Genomic DNA, 22183 nt, shown 5'->3' with positions numbered 1-22183 from the left:
AAGAAGAAGAAGAAGGAGGAGGAGGAGGAGGAAGAGGAGGAGGAGGAGGAGGAGGAAGAGGAGGAGGAAGAGGGAGAAAACCCTCCCCCCAAAGACTCTTAAAATGTCCAGCTCTTAAAGAGATTCATTTCTGGCTTCCGAGTCTAGTCTTTTTCTCTGTGTGCCCCCCTTCTCCCCTCCACCTATCCCCCCCCCACTGTTAAGCCTTTACTGGATGATTCTGCCTGTTGTCGTGTTGTGCCTGAGATTTCTTTTGCTGCTACCTGTTTAAGATTTGCCTTCCCGTTCCCCCCCCCCCCCTCGCCTGACTTTTAACTCTTTAACTGGCAGAGAAAATGAACCCAATCAAGATGGTAAGAGGGAGGAGGGGGAATTGGGCAGCGAGCCTCACCGTGCTCCTCCCTGGGGCCTGCAGCTGGGTACTGACTTCAGAGCAGGACCAGAGAGATGGGAAGGACCACAGGAAGGAGCCGGCAGGAAAGATGCACACCCTGTAGACCACTCCCAGCATCTCCATTTTGGAGACTGAGCATGAAGCCAGTAATTCCATCCTTGTTCCATCGGGCAGCTGCGGCAGAGCCGCTGACCACAGGCCCTGCTGTACCTCTGGTCCACAGGACACTCTGAATGAGGGTGACAGTGATGTCACAGCTCTGCTGTGGCCTGGCACAGGGACAGACAGCTTTATACCGATCACTGACTCCTTGTGACCACACGGTAAGGTTTGTCCCTGTCCCCCATTTATCAGAGCGGGAGACTGAAGCTCAGAGAGACCAGCCACTTGCCCAAGGCCACAAAGCTGGTGGAGAAGCCAGGGCTTGGAGCTGGCAGTCTAGGGTAGGGCTCCCACCCTTCAGCACAGACACTCTCTCTCCCTGAATTCCCTCTTTGCTACTTTACTTGGCTGCCATTTGCTGGGCCTGCACATGCAAGGACACAGTTACCCTCACAGCTCAGCTTCAGCTTTAAGACTCTTAAGGGTGCTGTAACGTCATGACTCGCCTTTTTCCTTTGCCTTCCCTTTTCGTCCTCTCCTGCTTCTGTCCAGGACTCAGCTGAACACACACCCTGCGTAAACCACTGCCAAGCTTGTTCTTCATCAAGGCCAGCAGTTTCCAAGACAGGAAAAGAGCCATCCTTGGGCCTCACTGCTGTTTGTGCCCGAGGGCCTGGGAAATGCTACCCATGACTGTCCTGAGGGCACAGCATCTGGTCACTCATGCTCTGCTCTGCATCCAGCCTGATGTCCTCATTTGGGTCCGGAGCCCAGTTTTTCTCCTGTCCAGCAGGTAGGGGTTTCGTCACCTGAGCACGTGGGATAAGTCTTGCCCCTGCCACAGGACCCAAGATTCTGGGTAAAACCTACTTCATATTCTATGCCATCTACTTACTTGGTCCTTACCCACTTATGCCCCCTGCTGAGATATCCCCTAGAAAACCTCCCGCCATGCTTTGTGTACTCATCAGCTATCACGTACACCAGGGGTTTGGGATTACAGATAGGCCCGTGGGCTGCACGACATCAGCTGGTGACACTGGGGCACAGGAGAGGCCCAAGGTCTCGGCCCTGGCCACCCTACGTTGGTGAGTTGCTGCTGATGCCCTCCTCCAGTCTTCTCCTCAGCCCTCCCTGTCTTCCTACATCCTGCCTTTTAATGGTTCTAGGTTATCACAGAAGAGCGCGGAGAACACCACTTTACCAACGTGTCTCACTTCAGTGTTTCCTATGGACATTTGTCTAGCCTCGCCTTGAATTCTGCCACGGACAGGGAACGTGTTATTGACCCAGTGTTTTCCACTGCATTTGTGCATCACTATTGCCAGGGAGTTTTGCTTAGCTCAAGCCATCAACAGTGTGCCTTCTCCGCCTCCCATCACCCCCTCACCCCTCCGACATGCTGGCTGTGCAAGAGCTTACTGGCTGAGCTAGGTGGTACACGCTCTGAACAAGAGCTCTAGAAACATGACCTGGCAGCCCGAGTTACTGTCCTCTGTGCAGAGAGGGGAGAGGCAGCCACCTGCAGGCTCATGGCTTCCAGGGAAGCTCTGGCAGGAAGCCAGCAGCTTCTGTGAGGCCTACACCTGGAAGCCTGGCTCTGCGCCTGCATCCAGGTGCCCTTGGATGGAAATGCAGTCACAGGGTGTGCCTTGCCCCAAGCAGCTCCTACCCTTTCTTGACATCAACCTGGGTCATGGGCGACCACAGCCAAACATGGTATCACTCACCAGTGTCTGCTGTACGTCCTTTACATCCTGGGAATCTTGCAGCAGGATTCCTAGAGCAGCCAAGTGCATGGAGGCCTGAAAAGAAGAGAAACTCGGCATGAGAAGCAGGGTAGAGCAGCCAAGTATCACGCTCGTGTTCCCAGCAGCTCTCCTCACCTGGGAAACTGGGATGGAGGGTAAAAATGAAGCCCTATCAGGACCCTAGGGGCTCGTCAAAGCAGCGTCACAATCTCTAGGCTTTGTGACAATTCTGAGCCAGAGAAAGATAAGGGGGAAAAAAAAAGACCCTAATCCTGGATGAGTCAGCAGCTTATGGCAATGAAGAATTTTTTAGGAGAGTGAAACCAAAAGCAGATGGCTTGGATAGGAAAGGGGGTTTGGTCTTCTCTAACTTCACCCAGTAACCCATCAAATCACCCCTGCCTGTCACCAGCCGTGGGCTGTGCAGGCCCCCCTTATGGTACCAGCAAAGGCGAAGCTCAGTGCTCAGGCCTCAAGCAGAAAAGATAAGGCAGCCCTTAAAGCAAAAGGCCCCAAAGCGAACGGGAGAGACTCCTGCCAAACACACCCTTTGTGCTTTGAGAATCCCTCTGGAGAGCTGTAGCTGGCAGAAGATGGCATGTGCCCCCATCTGCCTGCTGGTGTGGTCCCAGCATGGCGAGCTGAGGCCTGGGCCCTAGGGTTCTGCAGCCAGCCAGTGGGGCACCTTGTGAACACAGGAGGGGCTGCTTATGATGATGGAACTTTCTTCCTTTGCATCCCTATTGTCTAGGACCCTCAAAATAAAACTTGCCTTTTATTTTCATTTATTTTATTTTATTATTTTTCCTTAGGTGAACTCTCAGGTGAACTGAAGTTTCTCTGTTCTCACAGGGACAGCTTTTGATCCTCGTAAAGACAATCATCAGCTTTGCAGTTAGTGTTATCTTCACCACACTCCCCACACTTGCTGTTGACATACCTGAACAGGATTCTCACTGCTCAGAAGCGTTCCTTTGAATAGCAAAGAGCGAAAGCACACCATGTGAGCCTTGTTGAGAAGACAGGCTCAGAGCGGTGGATTCAGAACCTGCATTTTAACCAGAGTCACAGGTAACTCCTGGGCATAGGCTGTGAGCCATGCTTTATTCGTCTCTCAGTCATGGGAAGAAGTCTGACCATGTCCAGGTGAGGAAATGGGCTCGTGAAAGCGACAGTTGGCTGCCATGGCAATCGAGCTGCTAAGTGGTAGAGTGGATTCAAGCCATTTCCCTTTGCTTCTGGAAATGTGTTCTTTTCTACCACACAGTCTGAGGGTGGGGGTGGGGAGTAAAATAAGACTGTGAGGGCCAGGTAGGACATGCTTAGCAAGAGTGGCCTAGGGAAGAGCAGTCTGCTGAAATGGGGGTGATCTCAGGCCAGGGACGGTATTGCAGAGCTCTCTGAGACTGGGGGAGAGGGCCTATCCCCTTCTCAGTTACGTCAAAATTCCCAGGTCCTGGACCATTCCCCTCAGGGGAACACAAACTTCTGCATGGAATGGCAGTGTCTAATTCTGATTCCAACGAATTCATATCTTTCACCCCATGGCCACAGCATGACCTATCTGGGAGAAGAGCCCTTCCTTTCCCCCAAGGAGACTGGGCAGTGACACTTGGGGAGGGGTGCTATTCTCTGATTCCAAGACCAGAGGCTGGGGGAAGTGATGTCACATGTAGTTTATTTATTCTCTCTTCATATAGTAAGTATATCTTGACTGAAAACTCTACTCCTTCCACTCCTCTCAGTTCTCCCTGCCCCCCCACCTCCCCTCTCCCCGAGATTCACAGCTCCTCCATTTCCCTCCTAGGGGAAAAGAGCAGGCCTCCTAGGGACAACAACCAAATACGACACAACATGATACAATAAGACTAGGTACAAACCCTCATATCAAGGCTGGACGAGGCAACCCAGTAGGAGGAAAAGGGTCCCAAGAGCAGGCAAAAGAGTCAGAGACAGTCGCACCCCGACTGTTAGGAGTCCCAAGAACACCGAGCTAACCAAGCACAACATATATGCAGAGGACCTGGCGCAGACCCATGCGGGCTCCATGATTGTCCCTTCATTCTCTGTGAGCCCTGCTTAGGCGATTCTGTCAGTCGTGTCCTTGTGGTGTCCTCAACCCCTCTAGTCCCTACAACCCTTCTCCCTCTTCCTTGGGGTTCTGTGAGTGTAGGAATGGGGGAAGGAATGTCTCACATAGTTTGTGTGTGTGTGTGTGTGTGTGTGTGTGTGTGTGTGTGTGTGCGCGCGCGCTCTTGGTTAGTGACATCATACTCCATGTTTTTATTCCAAGCTCTCATTAAAGGCGGGTCCCCATGGGATCCATGGATGAAGGCAAAGATAGCCCACAATCCACATAGGGCTCACAGCTGTTACCTTTCTCAATCTCAAGTAGCCAGTTTGCATCCTTGATTTTTTAAATTTAAATTTTTATCATTTATTCAGATTACATCCAGAATGTTATATATACCCTTGCTTGTATCTTCCTGTTTCTACCCTCCCTCCCTCTTCCACCCTATTCTCCTCCCCTAGACCTCTGACAGAAGGGGACCTCCTTTCCCACCATATGACGACAGCCTGTTTCCCCTTCCTCTGTGTGCTGCCAGGCCTCCCTATCAAGGGGAAGTGATCAAACTGGGGGCACAAGAGTTCATGTAAGCCAGGCATATCACCTGTGAGTGGTTGGGTTCAAGACCCTCTCTGGGTATTAACATGCTCCTCTAAGGCACACAGGCAGCCATGCTGCACTGGCTGGTTTTGTGGGTCACCTTGATACAAGCTGGATGCACATAGACTAGAACTAGGAGAGGGAGTTGAAGAAGATTGAAAGGTACGCGCTGCTTCTGTGGAGCATCAGCTCGGTTATATCACACCCCGAAATGCAAACGTGGACTCAATTACCTGTCCCAGGTTGATACCCCACCTCGGTCACTAACACCAGCCTTCAATTCCAAAGCTCCCTACTAGCGAGAGTGCCACCTGCCACGCCGGTGGCTACACACACCGCATACATACGCTATAGGAAAAAAGGGACGTGGGAAGCCATGCATAACAGTGTGCGCGTGTGCTTATGTCTTCTCTTTTCTCTACCACCCTAATGAAGAGCTATGCATGTACCCACCTTATGGATGGCAGGTTGAGTCTGAGAGAGATTAGCTAAACTACTTAGGTCTGACTGAATAAATCCTCCCCTCTTCCCCTGTAACTGTCACTTCAACCTTGACTCTGCCTGAAGTTTCTGGAATACTACTGTGTCACTTCTCTCACCAAACCCAGGTGTCTTCCTCAACTAAGATCCCCTAGAGGAGGGCTGTGGCTAGGTGAAGACCCACCCTGGGATTCATGAGAGCGGCTTGGCATCCTGAACACTTATGAGAACCATTCTACTCTAGAGCTGATTTGCATTTGTTTGAAGCTATTTGCCTTGGAGTTGGGGGTGGGGTGCGGGACAGATACGTCGGTAAGATGCCTGCCATGCAATCATGAGGCCATGAGTTTCAGCCCTTGCCCTTACACAAAAAGCCACCGGCTGGGGAGATGATCCCATTGATAAAGTGTTTCTCTAGGAAGCGAGAGGACCAGAGTTGAGATCCCGAGAATGCAAGCAGATGCTGGCTGCTCATGGAGGCTTGTCTGTGACTCCTGCCTTAGAAGGTGGAGACAGGGTCCCTGGGGTAAGCGGTATTGCAGCTCTGGATATGACCTGCCTCAGTGAGTAAGGTGGAACGATTACTGATAATCAACCTGAGGCCTCCACATACAGACACACACCCGTATGCACGCGTACATGCGCACCTACAAATGTGGAACACGACTACACACACCACATACGTATGCTATAGGGGAAAAAAGGGATGTGGGTAGCCACCATAACGGTGTGTATGCTTGTAATCCTAGCATTGGGGCGATGGCTGCAGGAGGATTCTTGGGGCTCACCAGCCAGCTATCTTAGCTTACCCAGTGAGCACCTGTAAGAGACCTACCTGTCTTAGAAATAAAACAAAAGAAAACAAAAACAGGGCAGACACTGCTGTATGGCCTATACCAGAGGTTGACTTTTGGCCTCCACAGACATATGCACATACGCGTATGCACACATGCATATGTACACCAGCAGAAATATGAACACACACACACACACACACACACACACACACACACACACACACACACATCCTCAGTGAAAGAGAGGAAGTACTTCCCTCCAAAGTTGTCAAGTACAGTCCAGCATGTGCTGTTCTGAGCACCAGGGAGGGTATCACCTGTTTTGTCCAGGCTGTTTCTTTGTCCTTTCACCACCTCTTTCCAGGGGCACCGATTACAGGCCAAGCTGTGGGTAAGGTGAACCCTGGCTTTACCAGAACTGGGACAAAGCCATCAAAGGCATCATTGTGCTAATCCTAGCATAGGACAGTGGTGCCAAGATTGCAAGGAGGGCACATGAGGCCACCATAGACTGAGGTGAGTCCCAAGAGGCGTGCAGCAGACGGGGGTGGGGTGCGGGGACACGGAGAGGGAACATGCTGATTAAAGAAAGGAGTAGGTGCCTAGGGTGGGAAAGCCATGTCTGCCTTGGAGCCTGGAAGGTAACCAGAGTGGCTTGTGGTGGAGAGAGCTGCAAAAGAGGGCGGGAGCTCTCTGGGACTTGAACGCCTTTCAGTAAGCCGAATTTTCACCAGGGAGAGAAAAGAGGCCGCCAATGGCTTGGATTCTGTATCTGGGTCCAGGCTCAGGGTCAGCCAGATGTGTCTGTTGGATGGAAAGCCACCTCTACTATATCTAGGTACCCCATCATTTGAGAAACTCTACCCAGAATTCGGAAATCTTCAGACAGGGAGAAACCCTAGAGCCCTTTGATTTATGCAGAGAAGAATTCTGCTTGCTAGAGCCTCCTTTTGTGTGGCCTGGGGGATCCTGGCTCCACTGTGGCCGTTGGCAGGTGTTCAGGGCATGGGAGGTGGGGGTGGGGTGGGGAGCAGTGGGCGAAAACACCTCTGATTACAGCTCCCAACACTGTGAGACTGGAAAGCCATGAGAACCTTGACAAAGGAGAGATGGAAACTCAGGCTCCCAGGGCGGGTAGTGGTTTCTTTCTTTAAATAAACAACTCTGACAGAGAGAGCATCAACTGGGAACTTTTCCATAATCTCCAAGAAACAAACCCATCAAACATGGGTGCTGGAGGTGGCTGGAGTGCAGGTCTCCCAGGAAGTTATGGCAGGTTAGAACTTGCTGGCACCACCTCTGAGTGGGTGAACCCATCTCCCTCCGGGCTGTGCACCCTAATTTCTTGGGCCCACTGAGATGGTATGTTCCCGGCTAGAGACTGACAGATGGTGTCTTTATTTCAAGAGCTTTGTGGCTGGAGACAAGGTAGTTTATTTTTGTTATCTGTGAAACTGACTAGGACGGAGATTAAATAATATTGTAATTAGGTTTGTAATTCTAATTGTTTGACCCCTCACCTCATCCAAGCTACCTCTTGAACTTGGGGCACAACTATCTGGTATGTGACAGCACCTTATAAATGCTGATTCTGCATCTCTTCTCCTGTGCACACCTTATTTTTTTAAACCACATTTATAAAAAAAAAATCTGGGTTTCCACGAGGTGTAAGATAAACCCAAAGAAATTCTATTGTCTAACGACACAGAGAGTAGGAATACAGAGAAAGCAACACTCTGCGTCTCTCCCTCCCCCGAAATGTACTTTGTTTCCAACCCTTAAGTATTACTTGCCTTCAGGGGCCAAAATAAAATTGCCAGACGTTTTACTTTGCACTCATAGACGGTTCTCACTAAACCAATTTTTAAAGAAAACGTGTGTGAGGGAAGCACAAACATGCTGACTCACAGCTGAAGAAGCGCTCTCTCCTTGACACAGTCCAAATTTGTCCAGGCACATGAATTGAGAGAAAAGTACATAGTGTGGTAGCTAATCCCAAACTGGTGAGCAGCTAAATGGGAGACTCAAGACTTCACACCCTCACCCTCATTTCCCTGGCCTTGCTCTGGCCAGACTGTTACTGGGGCCACACTCTACACTGGCGAGTATACACACACACACACACACACACACACACACACACACACACACACACACACACAGAGTAACTGTAGGGAACTGAAAGCAGGGACTGGGAAAGATTTGGCAGCAAACCAATGCCAAACTTGGACTTCAAGGCGATATAGTATATTTTTAAAAACTGAAATAAAACTCTGTATCAGGGACCACCCAAACTGAGCAACTCCACAGATGTTGTCAAGCATATGTTGGCCACGGAAGAAAGCGCTCTGCCTATGTGACTCATGAAGTCGCCACAGCCACTCAGGCAGGTGCTATGATTATCTCTAATTTACAAATGAGGACACTGAGGCAGCTAAGTGTTAATAACTGGCTCAGGTCCCACAGTGTACCAGGGGTGGAGCCAAGACCCACAGACGCTTTTACACCCCCCATCACTTCTTCTGAATGGACAGAATTCTTCTGCACAGAGGAAAAATTTACCCCATAAACACCTCACTAACACTTCAAATAGAAACTCTGCATCAGGTGTAGAAGAGGAGGCTGGTGATGGATGTGGGAGGAGGGGATGGGGTGGGGGTGGGGTGAAGAGGGACGAGGGGGGCAGCTGGGTTATTACTTTTATTATTTTTATTTTATTTTATTTTATTTTTTTGGTTATTGCTTTTAATGAGCTTTAAAGTACATAGAGAATCCTGAATCTATGCACAAATAAAGGAGGTGACAGCCTGCAAAGTGGGACCATGAATGGCACAGGAGGGAGGACCTGCCAAGGTGACAGTTCTGGCTAGGATGACCACAAGGGTTTGGTGGTAAGGGGTGCCATTTATTCTGGGTTAAGGGACTCACAGGATACAAACAAGAGGTGGCTAGAGGAAGTTTTGCTTGCTAATGGCACTGCCCATGGGGGGTTTCCATCTTGGCTCTGAGTCAGGCTCCATTCTCTCTAGGTGGAAATGCCATTCTGTGGTAACTGAACCTCCATGTCTGGGGCAGAGAGGAATGGGGAAGAGAGCATCTCAGGAGTAGAGGTGGGGAGAGGAGGGAAGAGATGCACACACACGTGTGTGTGTGTGTGTGTGTGTGTGAGAGAGAGAGAGAGAGAGAGAGAGAGAGAGAGAGAGAGAGAGAGAAGAGAGAGAGAGAACACGCTCCAGTCTTGTGTCTGATTGGCTCTGAGGAAGTCTCAGCACCTAGGAAGGCCATCGAAGTCCCAGCTGGGTGGAACCTTGGAGAGCGTCCAAGTTGTCTCCTCTGTAGATGAGGGAATCAAGGACCACAGAGGAGTCATTCTGGGAAGTCCTTGGAATTAAATACAGTTGTGGTTTGAAGGCCCAGGTACTCTCTCCCTCTCTCCCTCCCTCCCTCCCTCTCTCCCTCCCTCTCTCCCTCCCTCCCTGTTCATGTGCTCTGTGGACTTCTGAGAAGTTCAGGAGGCTATCTATGGCCATGACATTAAGAGAGGAGGCAGACTTGCCTCAGCTGCTCCAGTGGCAGCAGCTCTCTCTCTCTGTTCCTCAGGCTCTTAGCAAGTGATGGACCCTGACAGTAGCAGATCAGATCATCAGCCTAGGACCCACCTCTTTCTGCACATCTTCCCCACAGGGACCCCTTGCCCCATACTCAGGGACTTTCTGGGAACCCATGGCTAGTTTCTCTGTGGCTACAGCTTTCCCTGACAAGAGGTACATCTGGTAGTGACTCACACACTGGATTGCTGCCCGAGGCCGTGCATCTTGAGGAGAGAGAACATTCTCTTGAACTGACAACCTGCCCACCCTGCAGTGACAATGGAGGCTGCCATTGTCAGCCAACACTGATGTCATCCAAATGGTGCTTGGGCCTCCTTGCCTGGCTTTGTCCTAGGACTTCAGTGTCCCTCCGATACCAGATTCTTCTTTCTTCCCTTGCCTGGAGGGCTAGCCCCTCTCTTGTCTCCTCCTGCCTCCCTTCATTATCACTTCTGTGACAACAGCATCCCTAGTCCTCTCCAGCCCTTGTTCATCTGCTTTCTGCTTGCTTTTGAAATCTCATTCAGCCATGGCTTGCCTCTCAGTCCTGTTGTAGGCAGGAGAACTGTGCAGCAGTCCTTCCCCCCCCCTACCCCCCCCCCCCCCGCCGAAGGTGGCCGACTCAGAGGGAGAGGAGGCCGTTTGTACTAACCACAGCAAACACAAGTACCAGTGCCTCATACCAAGTGTGTCCACCACCAGGGCCTCACATTTCTTCTCTCCTTTACCTGGAATTCTCTGCCCGAGGCTTGCGTCACCATTAACTTTTGGTCAAAGTCATCTCCCCAGCAAGGTTTTCCTGATCTCTTCCTCCAACTTCCTCCCCGGGACCCTTGTCTTATAGCCGTTTAATTTTCCTATATCACATAGCATATTCTCAGATTTGTCCATTGCTCAGATAGCGGCTTTGCTGCTCGTCTCTCACTCCAGTGGCAGTAGGTGGCTGAGAACATCAGCCCAGGAAAGGAAGAAATCAGAAGATCGGAGGGACAAGCTACATGGAGAATGGGGCATTAATATCTAGGATCTATCTAAGGCATTATTATCTCCAAAGGTTAAACACCAAGAACAATCCAAATTATCCAGTCAATAAGTGGGCTGTTGAATTGAATAGGCCGTTTGTGAAAGAAGAAATATAAATGGCCAATAAATACTTAGGAAAACAGAAACCGAACACACACAACTTCCTTAACCATCAGAGAAACGTAAACTGCTTAGAAATTCTATCTCGCCCCAGTCATGTCTCACAAAACCCTTACATTCTGCTGGTGAGAATGTAAACTAATGAGGCCACTATGAAAACCAGTACGGTGTCTCCTCAAAAAGCTAAAAACAGAACTGCATATGATCCAGCTATTCCACTCCTGCATGTACCCCCCACCCCCCCCAAAAATATAAAGCATATTTACACATTGGCTTTTAAGACTACATTGTTCACACTTCACAATTTGGAACCAGTCTAGATGCCCACAACAGCAAGACTAGATATGTATCCACAATGGAATTTTACCCAGTTACAAAGAATGTGGTTATGTCATTTACAGGGAAACGAATTGTGCTGAAGGTCATCATGCTAAGTGAAATAAGGCAGGCCAAGAAAAGTTAGTATTGTATGGTTTGTCTCATTTTGGGAATCTAGATTTAACACTCTCTCTCTCCTCTCTCTCTCTCTCTCTCTCTCTCTCTCTCTCTCTCTCTCTCTCTCTGTGTGTGTGTGTGTGTGATAAAAGTAGAGATTATGAGGGGCATACGAGGTCTTAAGGGAGAGAGGAGCAAGTGAAGAATACTAGAATACATGTGAAATGAAATCAGAGGGGAAGATTATTAGGGGGAAGAACTGGATTAACTAAAAGAGAGCAAGGGTTGGGAGAGTGTAGTATAGTGTGAGAACAGGAACAAAGGATGATGACATGTGTATGAAAATGCCTCAGTGAAGTTCATAGCTTTTTATGTTGACTAAAAAGAGGGAAGAGGAGGAGAAGGAAGAGGAAGAAAAATGCTCTAAATGATCACTACTGGATTTCCAGAATCTTCCAGAGGTTCCATTGGTGCATCTGGTGAAGGCTCCTTGGTGACAGACACTAAATGGTGTTGCTTGGCATTGTGGGTGTGCACTAAACTGGCTAAACGCACCAACCTTGTGTGGATGGTATCACTGTCCCCAGTTCAATGGGGAGCTCTGAAAACCCAGAACTCAATAGTTCTCTCTGATCTTTTGGTAAGTAAGTGGGTGAGACCTGTCAAACTTGAGTTTACCTGACAGGCTAGCTCATGATTTGAACTTTTAAGGCTTTCCTCATAAACCCAATGACACAGAAGGCTACTTTCCTTTTTTAAAAAAAATTTTTTTATTTAAGTAATTTATTCAGATTACATCTAAATTATTATCCCCTCACTTGTATCATCCTGTTTTCCCCTCCCTCCCTCTTTCATCCTATTCCCCTCCCCTAGGTCTGTGACAGAAGAGGACCTCATCTCTCACTATAAGATTATAGTCTATCAGGTCTCTTCCTGGTAGCCTGCTTACCCTTCCTCTGAGTGCCACCAGGTCTCCCCACAGAGGGGAAGTGGTCAAATAGGGGGCACCAGAGGTCATGTCCGAGTCAGTCCCCGCTCTCCACACAACTGTGGAGAGTGTGCTGTAGAAGACTTTCTATGAAGCCGAATTGCCAGTAAAGAGTTTCCTCCATCTAAGCGCTGACAAGGCAGAGGACCCCGTGAGGCCCCAGGGAGCCCGCAGGAGTCCCAGACTAGTTGCTCACGGTTCAAACTTCAGTGACAAACATGCTTTGTTGGTCTGACGCCATGTGTTAGAAAGCAAAAAGAGCAGAGTGGTGGTGGTGCACACCTTTAATCCCAGCACTCAGGGAGGCAGAGGCAGGCAGATATCTGTGAGTTCGAGCCCAGTCTGGTCTACAGAGTGAGTTCCATGACGGCCAGGGTTACACAGAGAAACCCTATCTCCAAAAACCAAACACCAAAACCCCAACCAAAAACTAACAAACCAAACAAACAATCCCCCCTACCCCCCGCAAAAAAAAACAAAAAAAACAAAAAAAAACAAGCTGCCCTTGAGAAGGGCCATGTTCTGTTATTTTGCTTTTATCTGCCCTCCCCCCCCCCCATACTGACCTACAGCTCTCAGATGCATAGATGTATTGAGGTGCTTGTGGCACTGTTTGACAGCCACAGAGGATGCTCTGGGCAGAGTGAGAGGCCAAAACGAAGGTTACAGGAGAAGTTGGGTAGAGGAGGCTGTGTGGAGAGAGCGGGGTTTGCCTGGTACATGGAAGATCAGTAGAGCCAAGTGTCAGCAAAGCAGAGCTAGCTGGTAGTCCTAGAGAGCAGGGCCAGAGGGGGGATGTGGCTGGGCAGGCACAGGAAGGTTGACGGAGGGTGAGTAAGGAGGCAAGCAGGGCATCAGTGGGCATGCAGAAGCAGTGGGCACACAGGGTATGAACGCCACACCCTGGAATCCGGACATCCTCCTATAGGACCAGGAATCCCAGATGGCACTCATCAGGGGCTGGTCTGGCTACTTCTGAGCTGTGTGATTTTTGTATAAACGAGGGTTTGGGGCCTTAAGTATCTGCTGGATAAAATGAGTATACCTGAATGCTGTGCATCCCTAAGGGCTATAGTGAGGATAAGAAGGAAACCAAGAGGGACGATCCCCAGCAGAAGTCCTGGCACAAAGCAGGGCTCTGCGACCTTTAGCTGTCATCATGGTGTCTTCATACCCATGGAGGTGTGGCGAGAGTGGGAGGTGGTGAGGAGACTGGAAGGCTGGGATTATTACAGTGACACAAAGGAATCGATCCAGGAAGTGATCCTAACCCGTAGGAAGAGGCGTGGCCTGCAGACCACCTTTTCCAAGCCAGGTCTCTGAATGAACGAAGGGAAGATGGGAGGCTGCAGTCAAGAAAGGTCGGAACGGTGGGTTGCCTTTTCCTATACAGAGCAGTGTTCAGAGGGAAGCAGGCACGGAGGTTCTTATTTTTACAAAGCAATAGAGAGACGGGAAGTAGCAAACTGTAGCACAGCAAGACCCAAGCAAGAACTTGATCAAAGGTCTGCAGCACCGACCTTTCTGCCTGGTATCCTCAGCGGTGCCTGTCATCCCGGGTCTGTGTTCCTTCTCATTCACACCAATGACTCAACACTCCTACCACATTCTCAGTCTCAAAAAGCATAGGCGTTTCAGGCTAGGAAGTAAGATCAAGTACACCTCCCCTCGCCCCCGCCCCCCGCCGCCGCCGCCGCCACAAATTAAAAAAGCTGAGAGTCACAATATGAGCCGGTTATGACTTGTCTCCAGGAGGCAGCCTGACTTCTTGCTCTAGCGCAATCTGATTGAGGCAGTGTGGCTTGGCAAAGTTATTCAGTGTCTCTGTGCCTACTATTAATTGGGGGTTAGTAACTGTACTTTTTCCCAGGGGTTAGCTTGGGGAATCCCGTTTTAAGTAGAGAGCACTGGGAACATGCCCAGATGCCTGATAAGGTTAAGGAAATGAGAGTTACTGTTATTATACGTGCACCATTGCTGAGGTGGCTGCCACAAAGCATTTTAGTGATCGAGTGGAAACAAAGTGACTCAGTCCAGTCCAGTGCTCTTTGTGTCACCTGATATTGAAATATTTGATTTCGACCAATCTGCCACTGCAGGCACAAAGATGGACTGCTCTGTTCTGGGAAGAAAAGACACATTTCTGTAGCTCCCTGCTCCAATTTGGGTTAGCCTGGACCACCATAGTATGTTGGTGACTGATCTATTAAGAGCTGCCTCACAGACAACTTTCTCACCACCTCAAGTTCCTTCCTCCAGGAAGCCAATGAAAATCCTTATTCTTAAGGTTTTAAGCATCTAAGCAGGAAGGAGACAGAAATGAGCAACAGAGATTTGCTTAGAGCCCTGGGCACAGTTGCCTGGGACTTGCAAGCGGAATGTTTCCCTCTTCAAATCTCTCTCTCTCTCTCTCTCTCTCTCTCTCTCTCTCTCTCTCTCTCTCTCTCTCCCCCCCCCCCCATCCCTTTGGTTTTGCCTCCTATCAGTGGGTTAGAGCTGGTTCTGGAAGAATACCACTAGTTGGTTCAGAACCTGCTGCTAACCCTTACTAGTTGGTAGTCAGAGGAGATTTATTTGCTCTCTGAGCTCTTGACAGATGAGGACCTCACGGCACCGACATCATCGGAGTATTGGGAAATATGAGGTAATTCCTGCAAAGCCAGAGCCTGGCTCTTAATAATTCCTGCAGCTATGAAATATTTACTGTGATCCCAATATGTGCCAGGGGCTCCAAAGCTATCATCACAAACTCCGTCGCCTGGTGGAGTCTTAGAGATGTGGGGAAAAAAACAGATAATTCAGCAAGCAAATATGCATCAAACGTCAGTTATGACGGGTGCTTGGAAGAGACCTGTGGGTGCTTCAGTAGCTCTGCCCCTCTAGTGGCCAGGAAGGGTGGCTTTGAGGATGTCCTTTCCATGACATATTTTACTTTTATTAGCCCTATATTAGCTACATATAATAATATATAATTTTAACATTTTAATACATGTATATAACGTCCTTTGATTCTATTCGTCTCCTATTTTCTTTTGATTTCCCTCCTATTCCTAATGATCTTCTAGTTTTTTCCAAATAGTCCCCTTTCTGCTTTCATGCTTTTGTTTCTGTGACCCAGGGAGATTCTTTAGAGTTGCTTGCAGAAGCGACTGGTGAGGGGTTACCTAAGGGGACACAAGCACCTTGCCAGTGACTACACCACCGAAGAAAACGTCTCTCCATCCACAGCACCCCAGAGAATGGTGAGGCCCTGCGAGGCCTTCTCCCTTAGCAACCAATGACTGCCTGTAAATCAGGAAGGGCATCTTTTAAGCAGAACCTGAATTCATGGGGCAGAAGCCCATAGAGATAGCTTGGAGAAGAAAGTTTCAGGCTGGTAAGCAGCCAGTGCAAAGGCAAGGGCAGGTTTCTGCACCGCAGGACTAGCTATAGGCCAGGGGACTACAGCAGAGTGATGGTGGTGGTTGACTGTGGTATGGTAGCCTTGCATGGAGGAATAACAGAAGAACTTCAGCTTTTACCCTGAGTGACAGAAACAGAGGGTTTAGGGCAAGGGGTGACTGAATTTGACTGATTTCTCCCCCATAGACATATACACTATTTATTAAGACTTCTTTCTTCTTGGACACCCTCATGGTATGGCCAGGTGTTTTGGTGTGCTGACCTTGGGTGTGAGGTCCCAGAAGAGGCACAAGATTTTTGTGGGCTCTAATCTGCTTCACTCCGGGCCTTTAGTTCACTCCATTTTAGTTTTGTTTTGAGACAGGGTCTTACTATGTAGCCCTGGCTAGTCTGGAACTTGCTATGTAGAACAAGCCGACCTCAAATTTGCAAGAGATCCTCCTGCCTCTGCTTCCTGAGTGCTGGGATTAGTGTGCCACCACGTCCAGCTCCCCCCAACTCCCAGGCTTCACAGAGCTTGCTGATCAGAAACTGGCTGCCTTTTCTATCCTCACATCTTTCTGCCTATTCTAGAACCAGTTTGGGATCTTGTCCTGGTGTGGGTGCCAAGTCGTCTTCAGTGAGTTCTCCAGCTCTCCTGGTGAGGTCAGTGCTGGCACCTCAGCATCACGCCACGAGCATATCTTCAGCCCACACTTTCAACCATCCATCCACACTGGCTTTGGATACTTGCAAAAACATGCTGTAACTTCTTAGCAACTGCTAGAGTCGTGATAGCGGCTGCACTAGTGGTGGCCTGTAGACTTCTGTAGAAGGGCTACCCTGTGTGTGTGCTGGAGCTGGAGAGTGAGGGTGAGCAAACAAGTGGTGAAGGTGAGAGGGCAGGTTGGCTAATGGCTGCTACCGTGATCTATGTGACTGTGGAAGAGGGTGGGGTTTGAGTAGGGGGTGCAACCAGAAATACTACCCCTGCTGGCCCCTCAAGTTCATGCTATTTAATTGTAGAGGCACCACCCACACCTGTCAGAACATGAAGGGGACCCCCACTAATGGGGCAATGAAGCATCCCCTGGAGGCGGTGGTCAGGGTCAAGCTGGTGGCAAACTGATGGTGGAACAGCCAGAGCCAAAGCTTATACGTGCAGTGGAGTGTGCAAGATAATAATAAGATACAAATTATTGGCTGAACACATGTTAGCAGAGTTGCCATTTTTTTTTAAAGACATTGCATCATGGGAAAAAGATATTTTAGATATGTTAAGTTTGGGAAGTCTCAGTGAAAGGTAGCAATAATGATGATAATAATGAACAAATGGTGGCCCGATGAGGATTATGGAAAGAGCATATGGCTGCTTGCTGAACACAAGCCCTTACTCACTCATTTCATTTCTTAGGACATGCAGTTCATGACAGTTTCTTACAACAACTCTGGGAAAAATACAAGGAGAAAACCCAGGTATAGAGGTAAAGCAACTCACTAAATATCACACAAGAAGGGAGCAGCATTTCTGAGAACATGCGGTATTCATTTGTGGCAGCTCTGGCCGCAGACACATATGGTCAGCCCCATGCCTCCAGTGAGAAAGCAGACACCTGAGAGTGGCTGTCAGGTTCCCTAAAATCCTTCCGACTCTCCCTCCCCATCTCTCCACCTTGAAAACCCTAGAAAGGCCCCGCCTATATTGCCATCCGGCCTGTCTTGCCATCAAGTGTTCTCCAACTGCCATCACCTTGTGTAGGGTTTTTCTGAGTTTAGTTGGTTGCTGCTGTGACCATGAGGAGACCCCAGTGTTCAGAGCACTTCTGGTAAACAGATTTTAATGTTGCTGCAGGCCTCCTGACAACCATTTAGGGACCGTGTGGGGTCTGGATTTCAAAACCATTCCTTCTTCACGTGATACCTATCCATTGTGAACATCTCTTGGCCTCCTGTTTTCCTTGGCCCTGAAGCTAAGAACAGAGCATAGGAAGGGTGGACTAGCCATAGCGGGCCAACTGCCAGACAGAGTGGTGGTCTCTGCTTTCTACTTCTTTCCCTCAGATGCTCACTAAAATATTTCACTGGACTGAAACTCCAACATCAGGAATTCTTGGGAAAACAGGCCTCGCTTACCCTGCCTTGTCAAATCTCCATTATTTTGATAGAGATGGGCAGTGGGACTGGAAAAAAAAAACCAACAGTGCCTGAGAATGAGACCTAAGTGTCTTCCCACACACAGCCTTAGAGTACTTAATGAGGACTACTTAGTTAGCCTAGGGTTGAGGGTAGAAATATGGGATGGGGGCTGTGTTCCATTTATAAAGAATAAAACAATTAGATTCGGTTCAGTGGAAGGAGCCAGTGAGCTGGAAGAAATCGGTAGACCCACGGGGAAGGCCAGAGCTCAGGAATAAGGGGTTGATCATGGCCACCTTTTCCAGTGAGAACTGAGGGGTGTGGCTTTCTTCTGGAGGCCTTTTCTTAAGTGAGGATTATCTCTGCAAGGTGAGGCTAGCTCAACAGACTGCTTCTATCTCACAGGGACATACAAGCACGTACACATACACACACACACACACACACACACACACACACACACACATACACACACACACACACACACACATACACACACACACAGACACACTGTTCTCAAGCCCACACTGTGGCCACTGGATCCTGAGGTCTTACTGAGTTAGTCATTCCTCAAAACGTGCAGAGGACACATTTTAAGCATGCTTACAGAGAAGCCTTGTCTCCCAAGGCTGCCTGTGGCAGAGTGTTCACAGCTTTCCCAGTGGAGGTGACCATAGGAAGCTGGCCTTCAAAGCTGTCTGCAGGAGACAGCGTTGGAGTTAGGCGGCCAAAGAGAAAAATCCAAGTTGAGTAATTTGTTCTGTGTTTTGACACCCACCCCACCCCCTCCATACATAACTACTTCTAGAGGGGACATCCCACTTCTTGTCCTTAGATGTGACGCGTGGCATCACCTTCACAGGGCAGAGACTGGCTAGTACCAAAGAGTGAATACAGTGTCAGGAACTGAGGGTCTTAGTATGCAAACACTCTGACGATGGTTATACCTTTAAACTGAAGGCAGCTCCTCCAAGGACAAACATGGGGGGGTGGGTCATTGCTGAGGCGGGCACTAGTTCCTTTTATTCTTTTAGAAATCAGAGGCGTAGCGTGCCCCAAGCCAGGCACAGAGCCATAGGGAGTGAAGAAGTAGAAGACAAGGCCTCTGACCCTATCAACCAACAGGGGAGCCAAGACCCCCCACATGAGAGTAACCTGGGATCCATGCCATTATGCACCTGACTCCATGGCCTGGCTCTGAACTGCAGATACGCCCTGGAGGAAGGTAACAAAGGGTGGACTCAGAGAGGAAAGGATGGAATGGCGCCTGAACCCCACCTCAGAGGACAAAGAGGAGTGGAGGATGGTGGGTGGAGGGGATGGCTAGAGCAGGCTGGCAGGCTAGAGCAGGCTCAGAGATATCACAGGCTCTGAGTCCATCTTTGGGGCAGGCAGATACATGTGGGAAAAGGACCTAGTCTTGTCTAATCGAGCGTCATTTTGAACCATAGATTTCCTTCGGCAGGTGGCAGCTGAGGATGCTGTGCAGTGTGCACGGCTTGGAAGAGACCCCACCACTGGGTGGGTGTGCGCTGCAGCCTCAATGGGCCTCAGCTCTTATCAAGGAACGGCTCACACTGTTGTAGCATCTGAGTTCACACCCTAGGCCCTGCTCCTGTGTTTATGTAGTGTAACTCTTCTCATTTACTATGCTTTTTAAAAATAAACATACACATTCTTGGCTACCACAGCCTTTGCCTTTCAAATGCCACTTACTGTCCCACATCTCTAAGGTTTTCTTAATGTGTTTGAGGAGGGCCTTTGAGTGGGATGGTGCTCTGAACCCTTATGTTTGGAGTTGACATTGTATTATTTTACTAGACTCCATGCAGTCAGAAGCCATCACAAGGTAAAGGTTATTTGAGGTCTAAATACAATATTAAAAAAAAAATCACTTTCAAGCATCAGCAGTGGAAAGATCTCTTGAGACTGGCACAAGAAAAAAGTTACCCAAAAGCCGCAACATTAGAAGGTAGGAGGACATCGGGGCTTTTGTTTGATTTTGGTTCCAGGCCCAGCGTTCTGAGAAGGGTTATTAATTACTCCCTGGCGACAGAAGGAACACAGGGCTTCTCAAAGCCAATGGAAGGAATCCTCACAGGCAGGGTGAAGGGGGCTGGGCTCGAGCTTCTCACAGAAGGCACTGATTCCATGCCGCCAGCAGGCCAGTGATCAGCATGCTCCAGAAAAGCCAGAAGATGGGGCGCTCTTCCCTGAGGAAACAAGTGCCCATGTACGCATGCTCAGTGCTCACATGGCTTCATCCTACAGAATACCCAGCAATGCCTGACTCTCCTCTAAGGCTGTTCTTCTCAAAACTCCCATCACCTCCCCTCTTCGCACCCGGAAGCCACTGGGGCTTTTCTCTTGTCCAACTGCCGGAAGAGCTGCTTCTCGCCTTCCGCCCAGATCCACTCAGCACCCAAATCCCTCAGCGTTTCTGTCATCTGCGACGTGCATGTGTGTCCACATCAGCCCCCCTACAGTGTCCCTCCTGGTTCCATTTCTGCTGTCCTCTCAGACCAGACAACACTCTCCAATTAAAACCGGCAAACCTCAGAACCATTCCACAGTCCTCTGTCCAGTCCCACAAGGTCCAGCAGCACCAGCTCTTGTGTAGCTTTCTCGCTTAGAATCTGCCTCTTTCCTGGATGCACAGAATAACAACACCTCCCCTAGGCTGGCAGAAGAAGGCAGGAATGAGTGAAATGTGTAATCGGGCTTTTGTTGTTGTTGCTGTTTGGTTGTTGAGTTTTGGGGACTGGGACCTGGGATAGTCAGACAAGCACCCTACCATTTAATCTTTGTGCTCCCGCTTAAAATTGTGCTTTCGTATTTTACTCCTTTCAGCCCCTCCAGAGTTACAGCACTGTATTGCAATTTTCTCTGCCTCTCTACTAGCGGGATACTATTGATGATCTCTATGACGGCATCAACATTGTTGCAAACGGTCTGGCTTGAGTTGCTTGGGCCGCAGGCAGTGTTTGTTCAGCCCTAGATCAACGATCCACATAGATGAGTGGAGGCCTGATGAGATTTCCTTTAAGTTCTCCGCCGGCTCATTTCCCTTGGGAAATGACAAAAGTATGCTCTTCAGTGTGCTCTCGAGCACTTTCAACAGTACCTGACATCTTAGTGTCAGTATTTTTATCGATCCCTGTAGTTCTCACGGCACAGTACTGAGGCGTTATCGTGCACACGAGAAAGCCAGACTTGAAGTGACTCACCCAAGGTCACACTGCTAGTGAGAAACTGTATTCTAATTGCCCACTGCTTGTCTTGTATTTGTTTGTTGTTGTTGAGATGGGGTCCTACTATATAGCCCAGGCTAGCCTCAAACTCATCATGGGATACAGTTCTAGATGGTCCTGCCTCAGCCTTCTGAGTGCTGAGATTACCAACATGTACCACCACGGCCGGCTGCAGGAATGGCTTCTTTATGCTACCCTTTGCACCCAGAGGTTCTTACAGAAGCCAATACAGCCAAGATGCAGATCCTTGGTTAGAGTCCATGACTCTAAATGCCAATTTCAAGGCCAGCAATTCTAGGCCAGCCAGATTCAAGGCCACGGGCACAATCTGTCTAGGACCTATGCATGCCTACGTTTAAAACCATGAAAGATAAGGAACACTCAGAAGCCACCAGAAGCCACCGTGCAGAGGGCTCCAGCTCCCTCAGAAGCTCAGTTCTGGGGGCCCTGTCATCTTTCTTTCCTGCCTGTTCCTTGCAGACAACAGAGCATGTGTAGAGAGAGGATGCTGCAGAAGGCATAGACACTTTGGGTCACTGCCTGAGGTTCCAATCAGATGTGAATTTAACTGAAGAAAACTGTAAGCTCTCTCTCTCTCTCTCTGTGTGTGTGTGTGTGTGTGTGTGTGTGTGTGTGTGTAAAGAGGATGTAGCAAAACTTCTCACACCACACCTATTTTTCCCTCCTGTTACTCTGAATCTTATACTTTATACATCAGTGAGTTTCCTACTAATGACATGAATCCTCACAGATCAGGGAGTGAGAAACTCCCCCGTAAGATGCATGACACTAAATCATGACCCAAACTCCTCTACATCAACCGGGCAAGTGTTTCCAGGTGCCAAGAATCCTTTCCCAAGTCCCTTATAGGGGAAACAGACCAGCAGTCAGGCTGGACGAAACCTCACTAGGCCAGGGGTTTCCCTTGATCTGGCCATCATTGGCGTTTTCACCCAAGGAAGCATGCTGTAGCAGCTGCACATCCGTCCTCCCAACCTTCCCTTGGACCGGGGAACCAATAACAGTGTGTTCCATAGTGACCTCCCATATGGGCAAAGGCCACTGCC

General features: G+C 49.2%; 1 protein-coding gene across 2 annotated transcripts in view; it reads right to left on the bottom strand.

Annotated features, from left to right (window-relative positions):
* The window catches only part of ZHX2 (zinc fingers and homeoboxes 2), a 148242-nt gene that overhangs the window by 72858 nt on the left and 53201 nt on the right, over nt 1-22183 (bottom strand). For both annotated transcript variants that reach the window (XM_084750997.1, XM_084750998.1), the window contains exon 2: nt 2227-2301. The gene's annotated coding sequence lies outside the window, so the exon portion shown is untranslated. The remainder of the gene's footprint in view (nt 1-2226; nt 2302-22183) is intronic.

Source organism: Acomys minous, assembly GCF_964271855.1.
Source record: "Acomys minous genome assembly, chromosome: 12".
In the NCBI taxonomy this organism is placed as follows: domain Eukaryota; kingdom Metazoa; phylum Chordata; class Mammalia; order Rodentia; family Muridae; genus Acomys; species Acomys minous.
This window is presented reverse-complemented; position numbering and strand designations above follow the sequence as displayed.